This window comes from Arvicola amphibius, chromosome 2 (assembly GCF_903992535.2).
Source record: "Arvicola amphibius chromosome 2, mArvAmp1.2, whole genome shotgun sequence".
Taxonomy (NCBI): Eukaryota; Metazoa; Chordata; class Mammalia; order Rodentia; family Cricetidae; genus Arvicola; species Arvicola amphibius.
In genome coordinates this window covers 14301382-14322291 of record NC_052048.2, presented here as the reverse complement: position 1 = coordinate 14322291, position 20910 = coordinate 14301382, and the positions used below count along the sequence as shown (strand labels likewise).

At 44.4% G+C, this 20910-nt stretch overlaps 2 long non-coding RNA genes across 2 annotated transcripts; both read left to right on the top strand.

The window, feature by feature from the left end:
- Window positions 1-5378: 5378 nt before the first annotated feature.
- LOC119807771 lies at window positions 5379-20677 on the top strand. The gene is made up of 2 exons (XR_005284354.1): window positions 5379-5501; window positions 18702-20677. It is a non-coding gene; the product is annotated as an uncharacterized LOC119807771 (long non-coding RNA).
- LOC119807770 lies at window positions 8257-9692 on the top strand. The gene is made up of 2 exons (XR_005284353.1): window positions 8257-8923; window positions 9340-9692. It is a non-coding gene; the product is annotated as an uncharacterized LOC119807770 (long non-coding RNA).
- Window positions 20678-20910: the final 233 nt, after the last annotated feature.

Sequence of the window (20910 nt, the reverse complement as noted above, 5' to 3'; positions counted from 1 at the left end):
TTAATCATGTGTACATATGTGGGGAGGGGGAATGTACATATAAAGATGCCCTACGTTCAGACGAGAAGAACTGGTTCCCCGCTGCTGGAGTCGTCACAGCCTGAGGTGGGTGCTGGGAATCGAACTCTGTCCACTGGAAGAGCAGCAAATGCTCTTAACCACTGACAATCTCTCCAGTCCCTTTTCTTTAAATTAAAAAAAATTCTTTTTAATTATATGCATATGTGTATATTTCTGAGTGTAAATGCAGTTCCTGAGGAGGCCAGAAGAGGGCGTTGGTAATCCACCCACCTCCAACCCCTACCCTCAGAGCTGGAGTTGAAGCTGTTTTGAGTCAACCAACTGCTACAAATCAAACTCTTGCAAACTTCTGCAAGAGTGGTGTGTAGGCTTCGCTGCCGACATCTATCCAGCCCCTTCCTCTTAATGAGTTAGCTTCTCCCTATCTGTCCAGTTCCTAAAACTTACCATGCCTTCTTTTTGTTTTAAAAAATAAAAAAAAAAAAAAGAAAGAAAGAAAGTGCTTTTACGAACTGGAAGATGACTGGGTAGAGCCGAGGACCCAGATTGGCTTCCCAACGCCCTCTGCTGGTCTCCAAAGGCACTGCATGCACATGAAATGCATTCAGGGAAACGCCCATTAGCATAAAGGAAGAGTAGATGAGCAATGCCCTTGCACTGAGCTCTTGCTTCCTGTAGAACCTTCACGTAGATCTGCCTCTTTCTCTAAGACCCCATCAGCCTCGCTTCAGTTTGGGTTAGCTGTTTTGAAGACTCCCTAGTAATTCTCACAGATAACCGTGTTGTGGGCCAAAGACAGCGTTCCTTCCTTACCCACAGCAGCATTCACATGGCTTCTCTGTCTTGCTTGCTTGTTCGACGGGGAGTCTCTAGGCCAGTGTTCGATGGTCGATGGACTCAGGACCGTTGGACAGCTTTCCCAGGCACGGGGGGGGGGGGGGGGGGGGGGGGGAAAGAGGCTCAGGAGTCGTCTTCAGACTATGTTGTGGTGTCACATCACAGAGAAAAACTCTGAACAACTCTTGTTTGTTAAAAGATTTTTAAAATGGGGTGCTTTTGTCCAAAGTTGTGGGGTTTTCCCCCAGCTATCAAGATAGTTACTTGCTTCCATTTTCACACGAGCTGATTTTAAAACCGCAAGCTAATCTTGGATTCTAGAATATAAATCTATAAGACTGAAAAGATAAAAAATTTCAGATATATGTTTTGTTCACACACATGTACACTTAAAAACATTTTTATTTAAGGTAAGTGTGGTGGTATACGTCTTTAATCCTAGCACTTGGGAGGCTGAGTTCAAGGTCAGCCTGTAGACTGAATTCTGGAACAGCCAGGGCTACACAGAAAAACCCTGTCTCAAAAAAAAAAAAAAAAAAAAAAAAAAAAAGGATTCTCTGTGCACGCATAGATAACAGGTATGCAGGTATGTGTGTGGTGGCTCATCGAGAAGTCGGAGAACAACTTGAGGGCACCGGGACTCCCTTTCCACTACGTGGGTCCTGGGGATTGAACTCGGGCTATTAGGTTCGAAAGCAAATGCCTTTACCTCCTAAGCCATCTTATTGCACCACACACACACACACACACACACACACACACACACAGTTTTAAGACGGGATCTCACATAGCCCAGCTTGACTTCAAATTTAGCTCTGTGGTAAAAAAAAAAAAAAAATGCCTTGAACTTCTGATCCCTCTGCCTCTACCCTGTCCCAGTGACAGGGTCACAGGTACGCATCCCCATGCTCAGTTTATGTGGCACTGGGTCTTGAACCCAGGCTTTGTGCATGCAGGCAACACAGCCAGCTGAGCTCCGCCCCAGCTATTTGGTTGATTTCGTCTCTAGGTTAAGGAAGGATAATGTTATAGACCCTTCTTGTAATACCCTTGTCTGCTTTTGCTGCCAAGCTAACCTGATAAACACTCGGGAGCATCCCTTTGGCTCCCCATGTAAGAATGAGTGCAGAGCTGGCTGTTGCGAAGGATCTAACCTACATCCCACTGCTACCAGGGTCTAGACTGTCTTCAGCAGGAAGGTTTGTCGCAACAGCTGTAGCGATGGGAGTAGGGTTATGAGGTCACCAAGTCCTATCAGGAGTTCTGGCCGTGTTAGACATTGAGGGAATGTGTACATTTCATGTAACACATTACATTTATTAGCATGAAGTCATTTATAATGTTTTCCTCATCTGGGGTCCACAGTGATGTCCCTGCTCATTCCTGGTAGTTATAAATTTGCGGTTGTCTTCCTGGCTTTAAGTCTGGCTGGAGGCCTATTGATTTTATTAAATTTGAAACAGCTTTTGCTTTTATTGGTTTTCTGTATTAGTTTTCTCTTTTCCGTTTCATTGATTTCTATGCACTTGTATATTATTTCATTTCTATTTTTGCTTTGGCTTTTATTTGCTTTTTTTTCAAGTTTCTTAAAGCAGATGATCAGGCCCCTTTGCTTTTTAAAGTAGGTATGCATTTAATTGTTATCTACGTCCCTCCTGTTTTAGCTACATCCCATAATTTTTAAATGTTGAGGTTTCATCTTTATTTACTTCAAAATTTCTTGCCGGGCGGTGGTGGCGCACGCCTTTAATCCCAGCACTCGGGAGGCAGAGGCAGGCAGATCTCTGTGAGTTCGAGACCAGCCTGGTCTACAAGAGCTAGTTCCAGGACAGGCTCCAAAGCCACAGAGAAACCCTGTCTTGAAAAACCAAAAAAAAAAAAAAAAAAAAAAAAAAAAAAAAAATTTCTTTTATGTTTCTTTGGAGATTTAATTCCCTCATCTTTGGATCATTCCAATTTATTTTTAGAGAGTTGCCAGATATTTTCCCATTACTGATTTTTGTCTGGTTTTTATTCAGCGTGGTATAAGAACACACTGCATATGACTGAAAATCTCCTAAATGTACTGACATCTTTTTATAGCCAGTAAATATGGCTCGCTTTGGCAAATATCTCATAGATTTTGAAATGGTTGTGTTTTCTGTTTCTGTTGGTCTACAGGAGTCAGCTAGGTCGGATTGGCCAACAGAGGTGACCTTTGTGTCTCGTTTCTATGTGCCACCATTTACTGAAAGGGCAACACTCAAATCTCACGTGGGCTTCTAGTTTCGCCTATGTCTCCTGCAAATTATATAGGCTCTTAACCTATATGCTTTCAGGTACTATAAGTAGGTACATATGCCTCTAGAATTGCTACATTTTCTGAATGATTCCAATTGGCTACTCTGTCACCAAGAAATATCATACCATTACACATAGGGAGTAGCAAGGTAATTCTTGGTTAAGAGCACTGGCTGCTCTTTCTTCCAGAGTACTGTGGGTCAGTGCCCAGTGTCCACATAGTGGCTTGCAACCATCTGTAACTCCTGTCTCAGGGATGAATGTCCTCTTCTGGCTTGCATGGGCACCAGCCGTGCGCCAGGAATGCGTGCTAAGCAAGCGCTCGACCACTGAGCTGCGCCCCCAGATCTTTCAAGGTCAAATTTGAGAAAGCACAGAGACCCTGCGGTGTCTGTCCCTTCAAGGGTAGCTTTCTCGAGTCCAGGTACTGTGACTAGGTAGGTAATCTCTGTCATCAATCAAATGGTGTTAATGAGAGCAATGGGCAGGCTTAGGACCCACGCCTGTGAGAGGAGAAAAGGACAGGGAGGGTGGATAACAGCCCCAAGGAGAACAGAATTTTTTTTCACACTGAAAGAGCCCTGAAATGCCACAGCAGACTAAATCACCCTCCAAGGTTGTATGCTTAGCAGACACTTTCAAGATTCCCTACCAGCTTCTAAACAGCAGGCTCACAGTCACTTGGCCACACACACAGAGCCAGCAGTGAAGACTGGCTCGTGTTATATCGTTCCTGGGACTGTGTGGGCTTTCTGGTCTTGTGCAGGAAAGAATAGGAAAGGGAAGCAGAGAATGGGGAAAGGTCCCAAGTCTCTCAGGCTCACAGCGAGACTTGATTCAGGGCCGTAGTGTTTTATATTTAACATTATTCCTTCTGAGGCAAGACAAAAAGAGAAAGAAAATTTAACGAGGTGGCCTTAGTATCAGAAACCCTGCCTGGAGGGAACTATTGCTTCATCTTTCCAGCTGCTGGGCTCCCCTTGCTTCTGTTCTTTGCCACAGACACAGTGCTGATTGCTTTTTGTCAGCTTGACACAAACCTAGATATATCTGGGAAAGGAAACTCTCGACTGAGGAACCATCTCCATCAAACTGCCCTGTGGACAAGTCTGAGAGATATTTTCCTGGATAATGATTGATGTGAGAGGGCTCAGGACACTGTGGGCGATGCCATCATCGTGGCCCTGGGCTACACGAGAAAGAAAACCAAGTGAGCTGTGAAGCAAGGCAGTCGGCAGCACCGCTTCCCGTGGTCTCTGCTTTGGTCCCTGCCTCCAGGTTCCCGCTCGACCTCCCACCCTAACTTCCCTCCATGAGAGACTGAGAGAGGGCGTGGAGGCCACATAAACCCTTTCCTTCCCTAAGCTGCTTTGCCTCAGAACAGTTATCACAGCAACAGAAACGCAAACTAAGACAGACATTATAGTTCTAGATTTTTCTACCACTTAGAATTCCACAGTCACCAAGCTCGCCTGCAGAGGCGGCCATGGCTGCTCCAGGTGTCTGTATTACTCACAAACACAGATATCCTTGGAGAACAGGGGAAGTGACAGAGACGAGGTCCGGTGGATCAGGGCCTTGTTCAGTCATGGGTCAGAAGTGGGTTCTTGCCCTCAGATGAGGGTTTACCTGGGATTTCCCACCTGCAACGTTCCTGGCAGAATCTTCCACCTACTGCTAAAGGCACTGGATCAAGAGAGCCAGTCGATATGATGTAGTAATAGCCTAGTGACACAGGCCTGTAATCCAGCTACTGGGGAAACTGAGGCAACAGGATTTCAAGTTCAAGGCCTGCCTAGATTACCAAGAGAGTTCTCGGCCACCATGGATATTTTAGACTGATTGGGGCTGGGGATGTGGCTCCATGGCAGAGCACTCACTGAGAATGTGTGAAGGGTAGGTGGATTCTTCTTTGGGCTGCCAACTCACAAAAAAACTGCATGGAAACTTATTATTTATGAAAGTTTGGCCTATAGCTTAGTCTTGTCCCACTAGCTCTTATAACTTAAATTAACCCATTTATATTAATTTATGTTTTGCCTTTCCTCCTGCGCATTCTGCTTCCCACGCATCCAGCTGGCAACTCTGTCTTTTACTTCTTCCCAGAAGTCCCGCGTAAACTTCCTGCCTAGCTATTGGCCATTCGGTTCACTATTCAACCAATCACGGAGACACATCTTCACACAGCGTAAAGGACTATTCCGCAACGGTGAAGTACTGACCCAGTATTGCAAAACCAAAGCACACAGTAGCGTGACTTGTGTCTGAAATGAACTTGCATACTTGCTGGTTAACAGGCACATAAGCCATGAAGAAGCCCAGAATCCCATGCCTCTGTCACGGCCTGAATGCTGCTCCCACAGGTACGTGGTAAGGAAGACAGTAAGCCTGGAGGGAAACATCTCTTTACCGTTGAGATGTGAAATGTTCCCCGACAGGCCTGAACATTTGCTCCTCAGCTGGGCATTGTTTTACTGCTGTGGAACTTTTAAGATGTGAGACCTGCCTGGAGGGAGCTGGTTTTGGAGGTCACCTTTAAGATGTGAGACCTGCCTAGAGGGAGCTGGTTTTGGAGGTCACAGCCTGGTGCTGCTTCCTGTTCTGCTGAGAGGCAAGGAGTCCTGGCTACCTGCTTTCCCACACTGGGGAGCATCCTGCATGCCATTCTCATCATGATGGACATGACGGTCACACCATGAATAGAAGTAGATCCTTCCACCTGTAAACTGCCCCTTGGCTATTTGACCATGAGGGAGCCTGCCAGCCACCATGGTTGCTCCTTCCTGGGTACTCATGGACCTCCCTCAGGGTGAAAATGAACCCCCAGTGGTTTCCAGATGTGCCTGGGGAAGACCCCACAATAGCTCCAGCTCCTAATTTCTACCTGTCAGACTCACCCCCAAAACCTGTTCAGAAGGACAAGGTTTCTGCCCCAAAAGCATAATTTTTTTTAATAATTGAATGTCCAGGTGTGCTGGCACTCAGGAGGCAGTGGCAGGATGACCACAAGTTCAAGACCATCCTGGGCAAGAGAGTGAGACCCAGTCTAAGAAAAACAAAATTTCAAAGTAAACAAATAAATAAATAATATTAATTTAAGAACAATGGGTGAATCCTGGCTGATGAGAAGTAGGAAATGACAGACTGCTTGCCTTTTCTCCTTCTTCAACCTTGGCACCTGCTCTGAGAAACACTGGCTCTCCATACCTCCAGGAGACATCCCAGCAGACGGGCAACTGATTATCTTTTTATTTTGCTGATTTTTTGAGTTTAACTTCAACTTCTCAACTTTGTTTGCCCAAAGCTGTGAGAATTGTAGAGGAATGATGTAGTCTGCTGTGGAACAATCCTTTGGTACACTGTCAATATGCATTATTCTCATTGGTTGATGAAGAGTTGACTGCTAATAGTTAGGTAGAAAAATGCTAGGCAGGACTGGTCAACAAAAAGCAAGCTCAGGGTGGAAGAAGACAAAGTTGCCAAAAGTCTCTGAGGAAGCAGGAGATGAACACACCATACTGCAATAAGATACCAAGCCACGTAGTAGAACATAGTTAGAAAGCTGGTGGATTAAAGTTGTAAAGCTAGTTAGTAACAAGCCTAAGCTATCAGCCGAGCATTTATAATCAATAATAAGTCTCTCTGTGGTTATTTGGGAGCAGCTGGTGGGACAAAGCTGATCAGTGGTCCTGACAAAAAGATCCCCCCCAAAAAAACTCCACATACAGTAGTCGAGGGTCACTTTAGACCACCTGGGGTCACTTCTGATCACTCACACACTGATGTGGGAAGCAAGGAAAAGAGGAAATAGAAACTTTCTATGATTCTAAAATATCCTGAAAATATTTACTTTTAAGTATAAGGGAATTGGGGACATAAAGATCATGAGCCTGCAAAGAATGCTCAGAAATTTGAGCGAGTATAGCTGGGAAGTTCTCCACTGCTCTGTGCACTAGGGTGTGTGCACAAGGAAAGTCTGGATTTAGAAGAAAAACATATCATCTGGAGAGTTCAAGAGATAGAGAAATACTGGAGGGGGGAAGGGAAGGGCCTTGCCACCATGAATCATTTGGTTTCTGTGTTTGTTTTGATTTGGGACATGTGGAGACCAGAGGACAACCATGGGAGTCATTTCTCCCCTTCCCCAGGATCAAACCCAAGTCACCAGATTTGGCAGCAGGACCTCTACCCACCAAGCCACCCAGTGGACCCCAAATCTTCTAATTCTAAACCACTGAATTCAGAAGGGTCTCCATACTGGAAAAAATGTGTATTAAAATCAGTGCTATAGGGCTGGAGAGATAGCTCAACAGGTACAATGCCTGCTGATTATCACAGGAACTAGGGTTTGGATCCCAGCACTCATGTCCTGCAAATCCCCTGTAACTCCAGCTCCAAGGGATCCAATACTCTCTCTGGCCTCTGCAGGACCACAGCTCTAGATACCTGCATGGACACAGGCACATATAAATAGAACATTTAAGACATATTATTATAATAAAATGAAAGGATTGTAAAATCCAACCCAAATTCTCCATGCAAAGAAACAAAACAGAGCCGGGAAGTGGTGGCACACGCCTTTAATCCCAGCACTCAGGAGGCAGAGGCAAGTGGATCTCTGTGAGTTTGAGGCCAACCTGACCTACAAGATCTAGTTTCAGGACAGGCTCTATAACTACAGACAAACCCTGTCTCAAAAACAAAAACAAAAAAAAAGAAAAAAGAAACAAAACAGAACAAGTGTGGTAGTATACAATTTTAATCCCAGCATTCAGGAGGCAGAAGCAGGGGGATCTCTGTGACTTGATGTCAGCCTGGTCTACACACTGAGTTCTAGGAGGGGTAGGGCTACATAGAAAATCCTGTCTCAGAAATGAAGAAAGGGAGGGAGGGAAGGGAGGAAGGGAAAAAGGAAGGGCCAAGTGTAGTGGCTCATGCCTTTAATTCTAGCACTCAGGAAGCAGAGGCATCAGTTTCTCTGTGAGATTGAGGCCCAGTTGGTATACATAGTGAGTTCCAGTACAGCCAGAGCTATGCAGAGAGAACCTATGTCAAAAAAAGGAAAGGAGAGAGAGAGAGGGAGGGAGGGAGAGAGAGAGAGAGAGAGAGAGAGAGAGAGAGAGAGAGAGAGAGAGAGAGAGAAGAGAGAGAGGATTCCAACTTTTCCTCAAAATAGCTTAAGTAAAGAGATGACCCGGCACAATGCCCTTGGGAACACACAGATCCACATTCTGTTTGAGAGTCATTGGCAAGGAAAATTAAAATTAAATATTAACCTCCACAAAGCAACCTGCAATCCTGTTACCAAATACCAATCATTACTAAAGGTCTTCATCAAAAACACAATTCTATTGCTCTTAGGGATGAAACCGTCTCCACTCTATTTTTGGGAAACATACTAACTCCTATATTCCTGGCCTTCCTTTCCCTCTCCTCACTTCCCAAGGGAAAGATTTCTTTTCCCTAGTTTTTCTCCAATGGACAGTAGTGGCCTCGACTCCTGGAAAGGGAAAGGATGACAATTGTCCCCTACATGTGAAGCTACATAACTATCACTTCATACAGGGTTCTGTAGGTTTCTAATTCAGAGGGATAACCAGATCTCTACTGGGAACAATTCATATTAAGAACAGTTTGCCTATTTTTTAGATTTATTATCATTATTATATGTATTGTTTATGTGTACATAAATGTAGGTGCCTTCAGAGGCCGGAAGTGTCAGACTCCCCTGGAGCTGGAGTTATAGGCAGTTGTGACTGACTTGGGTGCTGGGAATTAAACTTAGGTCCTTGTAGTGTGAAGCGGCGGGGCTGCGTCCCGCCACCCGGCCGCCGGCTAACTTTACACCCAAAATAATTACACGGAAACTGTATTCTTTTAAAACACTGCCTGGCCCATAGTTTCAGCCTCTTATTGGTTAATTCTCACATCTTCCTTTAACCCATATTTAGTAATCTGGGTAGCACCACGAGGTGTGGCTTACCAGGAGAGATCTTAACCTGCGTCCATCTCGGAGAGGAGCAGCATGGAGACTCCCTATAGCGACTGCCTGAAGCGTCTCCCCAACTCTACTTCCTTGTTCCCAGAATTCTGTTCTGTCTACTCCACCTACCTAATTTTCTGTCTCTTAAAGGGCCAAGGCAGTTTTCTTTATTAATTAACCAATGAAAGAAACATAGACAGATAACTCTCCTCCATCAGGTCCTCTGCAAGAGCTCATAGGTGCCCTCACCCATGAGCCATACCTGATCCTGTGTATGGTGTGGCATTAGTGGTATGGTACTAGGCATTGCTGCCTTCCAATTCCTTATTGTGGCTCATTTCTGAATTTCTTCTTGGATGCTTGTTGTAGGAAGCCGCTTGTTTGTTCCTGGCTGCTCAGCCCTAAAATAATCACACAGAAACTATATTAAATCACTGCTTGGCCCATTAGCTCTAGCTTCTTATTGGCTACCTCTTATATCCTAATTTAACCCATCTCAATCTGTATATTGCAACATGGTTGTGGCTTACCAACAAAGTTCCATTTTGTCTGTTCTGGTGGTGGCTACATAGCATCTCTCTGACTCTGCCTTCTTTCTCTCAGCATACAGTTTAGTTTTCCCCACCAACCTCTATTCTGCCCTGTGCAGGCCCAAGACAGTTCCTTTATTAACCAATAGTATTCACAGAACACAGAGGGGAATCCCATATCACCTCCCCGTTTCTGTTTAAATAAAAAGGAAGGTTTTAATTTTAACATAGTAAAATTACATGTAACAGGTATCAAACAAGAATTACAGTTACAATATTTATATCTACTTTATCTTTTTATCATAACTAAAGAAAACTATAATTATAACTATCTATTCTTCAACTGCACCAAAGACCCCAGAAGACTATAATATTACCTAAGTAAACAGGAAATGCATTGTAAGCAATTTCTAAAACTCTAGAATTGACAGAGACATCTTGCTGTCTGGACAGTCACCCAAAGTCCTTCTGTAACATTGGGGCATCAATCTTCAGCCTCTTAGCCCATAGTATCTGGCCTTTTTCCATGAAGCAGAAAGTTTCAAAGACAGTTCTGCCTCTATTGGTAGTTTGTCAATCACTTTCTTCTGTATCCTGCAGAATATCTAGCAGACACTTTCATGAAGCAGGAACCCTGAAGGACTGTCTCACCTTTAGGCAAGTTTAACAGTCATTTCTCTGTGGGTCGTGCATGTCCAGTTCATACAGCATAACATCAAGCAGTCCAGGCAAGAGCAGTTTCTTGCCCAAATGGCTAGCAAACTCTATAAGGAGTCACTTTGATGCCCATCATCCTCTTGAAGTAGATTGGTGCTGCCAGGATCAGATGTGTCTCATTGTCATGAAAAGTCCTAAGTTATTAAAACTTTTAAATGCCATATTCTGTAGCTCTTTGAAGTGGTTGAAGAATACCTATATATCTGAAATATATCTCTGCATATCTAGAAAAACCTAACTAACATGACTACAAGCTTGACTATTCTAGATGATAGTCTATTAATCTATATTTTTAATTATGCATTAAATTTTCAAATGAGCTACATAAACACAATACCTTCATCAAGAACAGAAATATGTATGTCCTAAAAAATTGACCTTAAATTTGTATCAATAAAGCAAGATCCATACCAATGCAAAGTATCCACCTCTATAGCATATCCCCCTTTAAATGTAAACAAACATTTAAAAACAATATTTGAGAATTTGAGCATAGTTCTCTCCAAATTGCTTCCTGCTTTTTGTTGGGCAAAGTAGTTTTGGGGAGCATTTATGGCAACCTTTCAGGGGGTCTTGATTCATCAAACCACATTAGTCTGGAAGGATTCCACAGATTCTCATCCTCTGTGGAAACAAAAAAAGAACCTCTTTTCCTAAGCAACAAATCCTTAGACCTAAATTCTGGAATCAAGATACCTTTAAAATATGCATGCTGGTTTAGCTTAGCAGCCCATACAATGAAATATCTCTCTGTACTTAGCTCCTTCACAGTCAAAAAATTCAAAAATGCAACAATATACATAATCCAGACTCTCTGTGTATATTCCATCTTTATGTGGCTTATTTTTCTTACTCTACCACCTTTTCTACAAGTTTAATATTTATTTTATTATTTTTACTCTTTTAATCTATGACTGACTGTACTCTTTTATATTACACTTACTGTTTCTTTACCCTTTTTCTTCTCTCTCCCAAGCTTATGTACATTTTTTAAACACACTGTGTCTTATTTAGAGTTCTTTTATATCTGAATCTGTCCTATTGTGTATCTGTAATCCTTTTCTGTCTGGAGAACTTTTAAAATGGTAAACAGATGAGCATCCTTACTAAGACTAAGGTTGCTTTGCCTTTTGGCTCCACACAGTTCAACATGGCAGGGCAGAGGTCTGTTTAGCACCAGTCATGCTCACAGTCAGGCACACAGTGGGTCTATGTTGCCATTAAGCAAGTTGTAGCACTCTATTCCCAAACCCCATTGAGTCAGAACCATGCTGGAAGACCAGGAGACTGCTGTTTTGAAACCGTGCATTTTGGGGGGTTTGTTTTTTGGGTTTTTTTTGTTTTTGTTTGTTTGTTTGTTTGTTTTGCCACTGCTGAATCAGGAAGACCTCTCTTAAAGGATCTGCAGCACACTGCCAGCAGCCAGCAGAATGCTGGCTACCAAGAAGTCACGCTTAACTCTGTTCTTTTGTCTCTAGAATTACTTTTTAAGCTTTCTCAGGTTTTACATGGATTTAGACAGCCCCACATTGGGCACCAATATGTTGTAGGAGGCCACTTGTTTGTTCCCAGCTGCTCAGCCCTGAAATAACCACACAGAAACTGTATTATTAAATCTCTGTTTGGCCCATTAGCTCTAGCTTCTTATTGGCTACCTCTTACATCCTAATTTAACCCATCTCTGGTGTGGGACAATTCTGTATTCTGTCATTTATGTTTTAAATAAACACTGATTGGTCAGTAGCCAGGCAGGAAGTATAGGTGGGACAACCAGACAGGAAGTAGAGGTGGGTCAAAGAGAACAGGAGAATTCTGGGAAGGAAGAATCCCATTCCTCCCCAGTCCTGCCCAGACACAGAAGAAGGGAGATGTGACCTGCCCCACTGAAAAATTGTACCAAGCCATGTGGCTAACATATACTAGAATAATGGGCTAATATACATTATAAGAGCTAATAAGGAGCCTGGGCTAATGGGCCAATCATTTTATAACTTATGGAGACCTCTGTGTGATTTTCTTTGGGGCTAAACAGCTGAGGGAACCAGGAAGGACAGAAACCCCAACAAGCAAGCCCTTATGTTACACATCTCTATTAACCTGTATATCACCATGTGGCTGTGGCTTACCGGCAAGGTTCCAGCTTGTCTGTTCCTGGTGGTAACTACATGGCATCTCTCCGACTCTACCTTCTTTCTCCCAGCATTAAGTTTTGTTGTCCTCACCTACCTCTATTCTGCCCTGTGTAGGTCCAAGACAGTTCCTTTATTAACCAATGGTCTCCACCACATATAGAGGGGAATACCACATCAGATGGTGATAACCTAAAAAATAGAGGCCTTCTAAGGCAGGTTTTTGTTTGTTTGCTTACTTGCTTGACCTAATCATAGGTTCTTATTAGACCAATAGGGCCTTCATTGGCTTTGGTCACACTTCCAGAGGGTTGCCATGGTTCCTTAATCCAGTCAGAAGTCTTTTTTTTTTTTTTTTTTTTTTTTTTTTGGTTTTTCGAGACAGGGTTTCTCTGTGGCTTTGGAGCCTGTCCTGGAACTAGCTCTTGTAGACCAGGCTGGTCTCGAACTCACAGAGATCCGCCTGCCTCTGCCTCCCGAGTGCTGGGATTAAAGGCGTGCGCCACCACCGCCCGGCTCAGTCAGAAGTCTTAACTAAGCATCCAGGGATACATCACTGATGAGCTCTCTGTTCCAAAGCTGAAAGATACTACCTTTGTGAGACAACTTCTCTTCAGTTGTTGCTGCTTAAAGAGAGACAGGGTTAGTTCCTTTTACTCTGAAGTTCCTGGGTTCTTTCTTCCTCTGCAGCTTTGCTTTTGAACAGCCTGAATCTGGTTTTCTGTACACAGTTCTTTCTTGTAGTACCTTACAAACTACTGTCCCCCAGCCCATGATGCAAACACACAGCTTTGGATCCTCCTCTTCAAAGTGTGAAGCATATATCTATTATCTGGCATATACCAATAATCTCAGCACTTAGTAGAATGAATTGGGAAGATCTAGAGTTTAATGCGAGCCTGGGCTATTTAGTGAGATCCTGTCTCAAATTAAAAGAAAAAAAATCAGTGCAAGGCAGTATATTGTGAATGAAAATATATGTTTAAGACTTGCTCATAAAGACAATATTTTTTTGAGACAGGATCGTATGTGGTCCAGGGTAGCCTCAAAGTTGCTATGTAGTTGAAGATAATCGTGCCTCCATCTTCCAGGTGCTGGGATTATAGGCATGCAGCACTGTGTCTGGTTTATGTGGTGCTGAGCTGTGTGTTTCTAGATAAGCGCTTTAACAACTAAAAGAGAATTATGGCTAGTGTTCTGATGGGGAATCTCTGTCAGTCATGAACTTTAAGAGGTGGGACCAGGTTAGGGCATGACCTTTTGGGTCTCTTTCTTTCTCTGTCTCTGTGGTTCCCATGCTACATAGCTGAGCTTGGACTTTTCGTTCCTGTATAATAAAGAATTGGCTTATGTTGGAATTAGCCTGTATTATTTGACCTGCATTATTTCAATCGTGTTCAGCATATGCAGCAGTGGCTACAGGAAGAGCACATATGAGCACAAGTGTAAACACACAAAAAAATCTCTTGTACCTTTTCAATATGTGCCATGTCACTCATGATTATTGAAAACCCCTTTTCTTTTTGAAGTGTGCATGCAGAGTCCAGGCCCTTGCATATGCTAGGCAAGTATTCTACCACTGAGCTACATCAATAGCCTCCCAAAATAAAGATTAAAATTAGTTTAGTAGGTCTCAGAACTTTCATTAAAATGTGTGCATAAGAAAAAAGCAGAACTTTCTTCTAGGGTCTGTACAGAAATATGAGCTCACCTAAGATAATATACATTGTTAAGATGTATCAACTTCAGGAAATATAATACGTTTATATTTCTTTATTTTGTTTGTAGTAATTTTTATCATTAGTTTTGGTGCTTTTTACTTTTTGTTTTCTTTTCTTTTTTATTTTATTTAGTTTTTTTTTTTGAGGCAGGGTTTCCCTACCTAGGCCAGGTTGACCTTGATCTCATTATCTTCCTGCTCCAGCCTTGAACACTGGGATTACAGGCATTCACCGCCATGCCTGGCTTGGTTCCAATGGCTTTTACACTGTTAGAAGACTATGTTAAGAACTCAATGAAAATTAAATATTTTCAGCAAAGGACAGCCATAAAGGGTTCTTTAGAACATAGTGTGAGAATCATTGCAAATTTACCTCCAAAATAAGTGTGTTCTTACTACTTGGGGAATAGACTGGGCTTTAGAAAGATGGATTCAGGTGGTGAAACCCAGATCTTCTGTGAGAGCAACAAGTGCTCTTAACCACAGTGCCATCTTCCCAACTCCTTAATTTCCTTCTATTTTTTAAGTGAGCAAAGGCCTAAATACCAGTACATATGTGTGTATACATACATATCCATATACATAAAAAATAACTATATAATATGCATTATAATATATATATTAAAAGAAGAAAGGCATGGTGGCTCTGGTCAAGTGAAGCCGAGGGCTATAGAAAACCTAGAGGTTGAAGACCTATTACCCTCTGAGCAGCTGGGGATATGAGAGCCTCGGCTCTTACATTGGGAGGATTTAGGCCTTGCAGCCTAGGACCCATTAAAATCCATTCCTGAGTCTCTGGGATCCACTGATTTCATTCCAGTTCTTGACATCAGGATCTGAAAACAGATCCTCCAGAGTTTGTTTGTTTGTTTGTTGAAACAAGGACTCTTTCTGTAGCCTAGGCTGGCCTGGAACTCACTATATAGCACAGGTCAACTCTCTGCCCTCCAGTAGGATAGGCTCACAAGGCATGCCCCTCCTCAAACAAAACAATCCCCACAAACATACCCACAGGCCAATCTGGTCTGGGAAGTCTCTCCACTAAGACTCCTTTCTCAGAAGATACTTGGCCCGTGGTTCTCAACCTATGATAGGTCATGACCCCTTTGAGGTCAAATGACCTCCTCACAGGGGTTGCCTAAGACCATCAGAAAGCACATATTTACATTATAATTCATAACAGTAGCAAAATTACAGTTTTAAAGTAGTAACAAAAATAATGTCATGGTTGAGGGCACCACAACATGAGGAACTGTATATTAAAGGATTGAGCATTAGGAAGGCTGAGTACCACTGCTCTAGGCGTGTAGAATTGACAAAACTAGCCAGGATACTCCGCTCCTTGCCGAATTTGACAGGCAAATGTGTCACTTTATGCCGTAGCTTTTATTTTCCTTCTTCCCCCAACATAATATTATTTGGGAATTTTATATACTGTACCCCAATCACACTCACTCCCTATTCCTCCCAGGTCCATCCTCCCACATTTACACGCCCTCCTCCCCAAAAATACAAAAGAAAAAAAAACCCACCAAGTTTAATTTGTGTTGCCCATATACTCACAGAGTACAGTCAAACTCTCAGTGGTCAGCCCCTTAAGGATTTGGTCCTTCCCCCACCCCACCTCCACAAGAAGTCATCAACTGTGAAGAACTACACTTAGCATCTTTGTCGTGGTTTCTAAGGACTCTCTGTGGTAGCTTCCCGAGTGGTCGGTTTCTTCGTGCATGGGGGATGGGGGGTGGGTACCGAAGCCTTCAGTGTCTGTCATTCTCAGCTATGAGTCTGCAGTCATAGGCAGCACTATAAAAGAAGCTTCATCGCCCAAAGCAGTCAAGTGGCAGCATGGAGCACGGAGCCTCCACATTGTTTCTGGTGGCAGCAGCACTGACTGTGGACTTCAAGATGGTTATGGTGATAGCTGGGGTCATGGACATCAAGCTGGTCTGTGGTGGCAGAGCAGATCACAGACATCACAGTGCCCTCTAGTGGCAGCATGGATCACAGACCCGCAGACATCAACATGGTATCCAGCAGCAGCACAGATCACGGGCATCAGCATGGCCTCTGGCAACCAGCAGCATGGTGCGGTGAGAGTTCATCTGTATTTTAATAAATAAAGCTTGCCTGAGGTTCAGAGAGTAAAACAGTTGCAATGACCCGCCTTCAGGCCAGGCAGTGGTAACACACGCTTTTAATCCCAGTAGCCACACTAGTTGCCATAGAAACTAGGCGGTGTATGCCTTTAATCCCAATGGTGCACACCTTTAATCCCAGCCCTAGAGAGGAATATAAAATGAGAGGAGACAGCTCTGTCAGTCTCATTCTGAGACTGCTGGAGGCAGGATTGCCATTTCAGACTGAGGTAGAGGTAAGAGCCAGTAGCTGGCTGTTTTGCTTTTCTGATCTTCAGGTTGAACCCCAATTTCTGTCTCTGGGTTTTTATTAATAATGCTACAGCATGGACCACGCAAGTCTTTTAAGGAGATTTAGTCCAGAAAATGAACCATTCTTTATCTCAGATATCTCGTTGTTGCTCAGAGCCGGGCAGCAGCGTGTCCCAGGACAGGGCTGGGTGAGCTCAAGGATGCCATACGCCACTCTGCCCTTGGTGCTGGACGCCCTGCCAGTACCTCAGGCACAACCACTGTGTTCGCAGGGCGACCATCATGAGCAGGGGCAGCAGTGGTGGCTCCGTGCCGTGGGGCAGACCAGTGGGCACTGGCACTGCCAGACCAGCCGAGCAGTGGCACTGGCCAAGCAGTGGCAATGGGGCAAGACTGGCCTGACGGTAGCCCGAGCCTCCCAGCGCCTAGAGGGCCAGCTCTACTTGATGGTGACACACTCTCTTATCCATGCTCCCCTACCTATTGCTGCCACCTTGTCTCCAGCTACGCTTTTCTCTGCTGCTCAAGTTGCTTTGTTCTGCCATCTTTTTTCCCCAATCCTATGAAGCCACCTTTAGAAAGCATCTTGCCATAAGACATGACTTTTTCAGTTGGTCAGGAGACACTGCACGCTCCGCACACTCCTCCTCTGCCACCGTATCTCCCCTCAAAGCCTCCATGGGTCTCTCAGGCTTTGTGGAGTGACCCCGAGGCCTGAAGAGTGATGACAGCTGCCACCATCTTTTCTCCTCTCAGTTTCCTTTTCTTATCTCAAAGATCTCATGTTAATATCATAGTATAAAATATAATACAGCCAGGCCTGGTGATGAAGGCCTTAATCTCAGCCCTTGAGAGGCAGAGACAGGTGAATCTCTGTGAATTATAAGTCAACCTAAGTTCTGGGACAGTCGGGGCTACATAGAGAGACCCTGCCAATAAAAATAAAACACTATGCAACGTAGCAGTATAAAAGTCTTTTACAACTTCAACGCTTAAGAAGTCCCATGGCCTCCTTAGAAATCCAGCATCTCTTAGCTGTGGGCTCCTGAAAATCAAAACCAAGTTAGATACTTCTTAGTGCAAAAAGAAATAACTTTTTAGGGCACAAAAATTAACAAGGCAAAGCCAAGCAAAATCCAGCAATGAAATCCAATACATGTGGCTCAGGGTCTGACATCTGGGACTCACTTGTAATCTTGTGGCTCCAAAAGGCTTGGGCGCCTCCATTTCTCCAGCGTTCCTATCAAAAGCACAAGCAGCTTGTCTTACAGACCTCTGCCGACTATGTCACCCCTGCCCCTGTCCTTAGATGACCACCCTGGGGTCTTTAGGTCTCTATTGCAGCCAAAACTGTATCTTCACCAAACACGTCTCTTGACCTCACCACAGAGACTCCAACCTTCCACACAGTGACAAGCCTCATGACCGCCTCATGCCTTCGAAACCAGTGCCACCCTGGTGGATTACATACCATGAGCCAAGTGCTGCTGTAAGCTTGAAGTACTGCCCAAACCCTTTGGGCCAGCTCTATGTGCTGACTCCGAGGAAATATTTTCCTATCCTGCCAATGGGGCTAGCCTCTTATTCATAACAGCTGATCTTTCAGTCCAGCTGATTAGCTCACATAGATTATTAGCCAAAATATCATACAAATGCCCCCTAGCCAAGCTCCAGTAGAGTCCTTGCCCCACCCCCAAGCTTCACAAGCCAGGCCTCCACAGTTAACCCTCTCTCAGCATTCCTATCTGCCAAGCTCCCACAGCAAGGGTTCTTTAAGGCCCGAACACTCAATGGTTTTTCTAACCCAAGTTCCAAAATCATCTGCATTTCTCCAACAAGAGAGTCCAAATGTGTCAAAAGCCGTATGATCAAGCCCGTCACAACAGCAGCCCAATTTCCGGTACCAGTTCCTGTTCTAGTTCCCTTTCTGTTGCTGTGCTCTGACACTCTGATCCAAAGCGACGTGGAGACAAGTTTTCTTTGGCCTACGAGGCAGGTCAGGAACTTAAACAAGAACTTGAAACAGAGCCATAGAGGAACACGGCTTCCTGGCTTGTTTGCAGACTTGTGCTTAGCTAACTTTCTCATACATCCCAGAACAACCTGCCCAGGGAATGGTGCTGCCCACAGTGGACCGGACCCTTCTCCATCAATTCCCCATCAAGATAATCCCCGCTAGGGACATGCCCACAGGCAAGTCTCCTCTTCTCACCTGGTAAGTTCCTCAACTGAGGCACAGTTTCAGGTGACTCAGGGTTGTTTCAAGTTGACAGTTAAAAATAACTAGGAAGAACAACCCAACCAGAATAAACTCTATGTAGCCTATCTGTCAACTCCGCACACAGGGAAAGGTCTATTTCTGCATTTGCTCCATCATGGCATCCATCTGCCATGGCGCAGCAGAGAGCAGACCTCGCATATCCATGTGGACAGCACACTTTTTAGGTCCTATGGCAGCCTTGGCTCTTTTCCAGCCTGTATTGGCTCCCATGTGGCCAAACCTTACATGAACCCAGCGAGCAGCCTCTAGGGACAGCTGAGGGCAGATGGCCTATATTTTACTAAGGGCATCTTGGTTTCCAGGAGGACTTAGTGGACTATGGGCTGCCATATGGAAACTACTAGAAGTTCTGACTCCTGGTGAACTCTGTTAGATATATTTCCTTCCACATCTGTTGTCTCCATGGCAACAGCCGACCCAGCAGTCACTGATTTCCCTTTTCCCATCAGGCTATCCATAAAATCAGGCCTCTGGATACAGACCAACTGTTCGTACAGATGGCCACAGGCCAAGCCTCCTCCATAAGGAAGCTCACTGTCTGTTCCTTCCTTCTCTCTTCCCATGTTATTAGTGTTTATCTGTATTGCTATAGTCACATATTCCCGCCTTGTGCCTTTTCCTGAGCCACAAGTGACCAGAAATCCTTGAGAATAGTCAGCACTGACTCCGGAACCCCATCATCTGGTTAGGTTGTTGCTTCGGTTACTGACGGAAGCTCAGTGACGTCAAAAGATACTGTTCCCGTGGCTAAAGAGATGGGTCAGTGACTAAGAGCGCTTACTGAGGATTGCAGAAGACCCAGATTTTGTTCCCTAGATCTGATGCCCCCTTCTAGCCACTCTGGACTCCTACGTGCACGAGGTACAGAGACATACATAATCATCATTTGAAAAGTTTGGTGTTTAAAAGACACTGGCTGTAACCCAGCAGGCCTGGCATGGGGACATGAACGCAGTATTAGTCACTTTCCTCACAGCCGTGACCAAATGCCTGGAGCAAGCAACTTAACAAAGGAAGCCTTTTTTCTGCAGCTTAAGGGCGTGGGAGGGAAGGCGTGGTGGCGGGATCTGGAGGCAGGCGGCATTTCATCTGCAGTCAGTTTGTGTAGAGCCATGAACGCTGGCACTCAGCTTTCTTCCTCCTTTGTATGCAGTCCAGGACCTCAGTCCACAGTATGGCGATGGACATTCAGGATGGGCCTCACCTCAGATAACCTAAGTATGTCATCTCTCACAGACATAACCAGAGGCTAACCTAATCTAGACGGAGATGATCTCTTCGGTTATTCTAGATGCATCCATTAACACTGCTGGCATATAATCCCAGGATTTCAGGGTGGAGGCAGGGCATGGAGGCAGGAGGATCAGGAGTTCAAAGTCATTCTCAGCCACATGATGATTTTGAGGCCAGCTTGGCTGCATGAGATCCTGTCTCAAAGAAAAGAAAAGGGACTTAGATGGGAGGTGGTACACATGCCACCCCAGTTTCCACTAGCCCAGACAGAGGACAGCCCCTCCAACATTAACAAAGCTATAGTCCAACCAGGTCTGGTGACACACCTGTAACCCCCGTACTCAGGACGCTGAAGCAGGCTGATGGCGTGCCAGGCCAGACTCGACTACATAAGCAAGAAACCATCTCGGAACAAAACAAGAAAGTTGGCTCCAATGATTGCTCTATTCCCTGCCCACTGCCCCTCTTCGATTCTTTAATTTAATTCCACTTTATTCATTATCTGTGTGACAGGTTCCAGTAATATACTTAGTGATCAATAAAAATTTCTGAATTCAAACTCTGTGTCTCCTACCAAAGAATTGCTTCGTCTCGCTCTCTCTGCCTGTTCCAGAAACAGGAATTCAAAGAGCAAAGCTCCACCTGTGTTAAAGATGCTGCAAGGCTGATTGACTGACCAGAACCGTCGTGATCGTGGAGAACTGGGGTGTTGTCCTCCGGAGCCACATTATCTCAAGCTATCTTTAGTCCCCTTAATAGTCATTCATTGCTCACTTCTGTGTTTGACCTAGC